Source organism: Palaemon carinicauda, chromosome 16 (genome assembly GCF_036898095.1).
Source record: "Palaemon carinicauda isolate YSFRI2023 chromosome 16, ASM3689809v2, whole genome shotgun sequence".
Taxonomy (NCBI): Eukaryota; Metazoa; Arthropoda; class Malacostraca; order Decapoda; family Palaemonidae; genus Palaemon; species Palaemon carinicauda.
This window is the reverse complement of record NC_090740.1, coordinates 138,460,832-138,465,831: the sequence shown is the minus strand read 5'-3', so window position 1 is coordinate 138,465,831 and position 5,000 is coordinate 138,460,832.

Below are 5,000 nucleotides of genomic sequence, written 5' to 3'. Positions count from 1 at the left end.
GGGCAAGGGAAATGGCGGTGTATATTGGGACCAAGTACCCCGCTTCTCATAAGTCCTACTATCATTAAGGATGTCATGAAGGTCAGGTAATAAAAGTTTGTGGCAGGCTTAACTTTTATTTGTGTCCGATCTACCGGAATCCAGATATGGATGATTCTAGCTTCAATTGTCTTCTCACCACTATGGCTAAAATACAAGAAGATGATAGAAAGGCTTCTTTTGTCTCTGTTGGTGATTTTTATGCTCATCATAGGGAGTGGTTAGGTTCTATCTCTCCTACCGATCGACATGGCTTAAGAGCTTTAGACTTTGCCTCGGAATCAGACTGTGAGCAAACCATAAATGAATCTACTCAGGGCTCTGGTAATTGCTTGGACCTCGTATACACTGACCCCCAGGCGTTATAACTAGTAAGATTGGTTTCTCAGTCGGGACATCTGATCATGCCTTGATTTCATTAGTAGTGAAGATTGAGCAGCCTGTCCCTGATATATCATAGTCTTGTAAAATTTATATCAAATCCCAAGCAGACTGGACTGGGATTTTGCATGATCTTTTGTGCTTGAATTGGTCACAATTATGTAGTAATGTAGATCCTGTTGTCCCTTTGAATGCAAATCTAGTCAACATAATTGATAAGCGGTTCACCTCGCGTGTGATAAGGTACCAAGTGAAGGACAAAGCGTGGTTCAATGATGATTGCAGACGTGCTTATTTGGAGAAGCAGGAAGCCTATCATCTTTGGAAGGGTAACAGATCAGATTTGACATGAAACAACTATACTCAGCTTCGAGCTTTTGCTCAGAGAGTTTATGCCTCAACTGAAAAGGAGTACAATTTAACCATAAAAGAAACCCTTTCTGGTACAACTCAGGAACATGAATGGTGGTCTACATTAAATCTGTACTCTTTGGTGTGTATGCAACAATTCCTCCTTTACTTAATCAGGATGGCTCTGTCACTCACTGTCCAAAGGAAAGGGCAACCCTTTTGGCTGATGAAAAACTTGAACTTACTCATTCCTGTTTGCCTGAGGCTAAACTAACTAGTTTAGCTTTTTGATCACGTGAGATTAAAGCTCTGTTGATGGACCTTGATGATTATGGAGGTGTAGACCCAAATTGTATTTTTCCTTTGTTTTTTATAAAGACAGCAGATTTCTTGGCTCCAGAGTTATCTGACATTTTGCTCAAGTTAGCAAGAAGAGGAGCTTTTAGCACTAGTTGGAGAATTGCTAATGTTACTCCTCTAAATAAATGTGCTTGTGGTAGCTCAAGTCCCACTGATTACCGCACAATTTCCATAACTCCCATATTATCTAATACTTTTTGAACGTCTTCTGACAAAACGTCTTAATAAGTTTGCTGAAGGTAATCATCTATTCCCTAGTTTGCAATTAGGTTTTTGTAAAGGCCTTGGAGCATGTGATGCCCTTCATACAATCTCAAATGCTGAACAGAATTCCCTTGATTTTGGTCAGGAAGTTCATATGATTGGCTTTGATTTAGTGCTGCCTTTGACTGTGTTAATCAGAAGGCCCTTCTTTCAAACTCAAAGAGTTGGGAGTCGGGTGGGCCGTTTCATAGCATTATTACTGATTATTTAAGTAATAGATCTCAAAGAGTTGTTGTTGATGTCGCATAGTGAGTATGGGAAAGTGATATCCGGTGTTCCACAGGGTAGTCTTCTTGGCCCAATACTTTTCACACTATATACACATGACACGTGGTTTGGCCTAGCAAACAAGCTTGTTGCATATGCAGATGATGCTACTCTCTTACCACCAATTCCATCCCCTGAATGTAGATCTGGGGTTGGTGAATCCGTTAACAGATATTTAGCTAAAATTAGTGCATGGTGCAAATTATGGGGTACAAAGTTGAATCCTAATAAAACTCAAAGTGTGATTGTAAGTAGGTCAAGGACGGTGGCTCCTCAACATCCGGATCTCAGTATTGACAGTGTTTCTTTAAATTTGTATGATTTTTTTTGAAATTTTAGGTGTGATTCTCGACAGCAAATTTACTTATGAGAAACACATTAGGTCTGTGTCTTCTCCACTTACAAAAAAAATTGGCTTATTGAGAAAGTCTTACAAGATTTTCGGTGATCAATCTATCTGAAAAAGTGTTTTTTATTCTTTCATACTACCTTGTTTTGAGTATTGTTCTCCTATCTGGTATTCAGCTGCTGATTCTCATCTCAATTTGTTTGACAGAAACTTACGGTCTATTGAATTTCTTATTCTTAATCTAGATATAAATCTTTGGCGCTGTAGTTCAATTAGTTCATTATGCATGTTGCATAGAAGTTTTCATAACTCTGACCATCCTTTACATTCAGATCTCCATGGACCAATTCTATCTTGTTCGTAATACTAGGCAGTCAGTTATTTCTAATAGCCAGGCCTTCTCAATCATGAGGCTTAATACTCCAGAGTACTCTAGAAGTTTTATTCCAGCTCTTACCAAGTTGTGGAATGATCTTACTAATCGGGTAGTTGAATCAGTAGAACTTCAAAAGTTCAAAGTTGGAGCAGATTTTTTCATGTTGACCAGGCTGACATGAGTCTTTTTATAGTTTAAATATGACATATCTGTATTTGACATTGTTAATAGTTTATATAGGACATATCTGTTTTGTCGTTGTAACTTTTTATAGAATGATTTATTATTAATTTATTGTAATCATTTATTTATTTCCTTATTTTCCTTCCTCACTGAGCTATTTTTCCGTATTGGGGCCCTTGGGCTTTTAGCATCTTGCTTTTCCAACTATGGCTGTAGCTTGGCTAGTAATTTATTAATAATAATATAAATATATGCATATATATATATATATATATATATATATATATATATATATATATATATATATATATATATATATAGAGAGAGAGAGAGGGAGATGAGAGAGGAGAGAGAGAGAGGAGATGAGAGAGAGAGAGGAGGAGAGGAGAGAGAGACGAGAGAGAGAGAAGAGAGAGGAGAGAGATGAGTAGAGAGCGAGAGAGAGCGGATGAGAGAGAGAGAGAGAGGAGAGAGAGAGGAGAGAGATAGTAGTCTACATATTAAACGCTCCAAGAAGAGGTCCATTGGCGGACGAAACTGTTGAGCATTTCTATAGGTTATCTGCAGAGTCATCGGCAAGCCATTGACTGCCCCTCCTTGATCCTAGCTTGGAGGGAGAGGAGCCATAGGCACTGATCATAGGTATATATGGTCAGTCTCTATAGCATTGTCCTGCTTGATAGGGCAATGTCACTGTCCATTGCCTCTGCCATTCATGAGTGGCCTTTAAACCTTTAAGCCTTCAAACTGAGACACAGTGTAAGGGGATTGGTAAAGAAATCTTAGATCAAAGCAATATATATATATTTACCTGGGAAGAACAGATGGAGATGGATGGGTAGGGGTAGGAATGATGATGATATCAAGAGCAGAAAAGGCTATAACAGAATGGAGAGCTGAAAAAAGTAGATTGTTACTTGTAAAGTTTAAAACAAAGCAGTGTATCAACACATGATTCACATGAAGAAAGGAAAGAAAAATACCTTGAAGAACTACAGTGTAATAGATGAGATCCCAGAGAGATATGTGAAAATTATGATTGGTTACTTGAATAGAAATTTTTGATGGAATGATCTATCTATAGAGAATGTGTAGGTACTTGGCGGATTTGAAATTAAAATGGTACGTAATTTATAAGTTTTTATTCAACCAATTATCTTGTAATTGAAGGTACCCTTTTCCAATACAAGGACCTCTAAGAATATACATGGATTTCACCATGTGGCAATTACAAGAGCCAGATAGATCACATAGCAATTAATAAAGAGAGAGAAGAACTCTGAGAAATATAAGAAGCTAAAGAGGTGCAGACATTGGTAGTGATCAACAGCTCCTCATTAACACACTGAAATTAAAACTGCAACTAAACAACCGAAAAGTATATAGAATACCTTTGCTTGATACAACTAAATTTCTAGAAGAGCACAGAGCAGCATTTGCAAATGAATGAAGGAATCGATTTGCAGTCTTAGATCCTTTAAGTGACGAAGGGAGGACAAATAATGAGGAATGGTATGATATTAAGAGCATGCATCAGTAAGTTGTTACTGGAATTTTGGGACAGGCAGTTACATGGAGAAAACCATGGATATCAAATGATACTGGGCATGCTATAAATAGGAGAAAAAAAATAAATTCGTGGTTGATATTTTCGAGGAAGAAAAAAATACTACAATGTAAAGTATGTTTAGTATTCCAGTATTGAAAATGAAGTCAAAAGAAAAGCTAAGAATGACTGAAGAAAATATTTAGACAAGCAAGCAGATGAGGCTGACAGAGCTATACATTCAGAGAATGGCTGTGGTGTAGAATTTGATAATAAGATTATTAGTGGAATCTCTACTAGAGTAAAGAAGAATCAGCATGTAGCCATCAAAAAGAGAGCGAGATCTTTCATAACAACAGAAGATGAAAAAAGGCACTAATCGATGGAACCTTTTAGCGAAGTCATGAATAGGAGATATAAAGGGAATAATTTGATTGATACACCTGAAGCTGAGGAAGAACTTCATTCGGTGTGTTTAAAGTCAGAGCTATCATTAAAAATCTAAAGAGATGGAAATCCCCTGGGTATAATGCGTTAACTCCTATGATGTTATTGGCCGAGAATAAAGTGACTCTCTGAATACTTACAAAATTATTTTGTAGAAGGTTGCATAAAGAGGAAAACCGAACCCTTACTTCATCTGTCATAAAGATATATAGAATGCTTATTCTAAAGAGACTACAGAGAAAAATTGATGAAAACCTGAGAGATGAACTGGGCAGGATTTAGAAAAGGTAGTAGTTGTACTGACCAAATTTCCATTTCATTATATGTAGTACAGCCATGTGTAGAAAATAGAAATCAACTTGTGATGACATTTGAGGAATATGAAAAAGCCTTTGATAGTGTGGACCAGTCAATTTTGTGGACAGTACTACGTTATC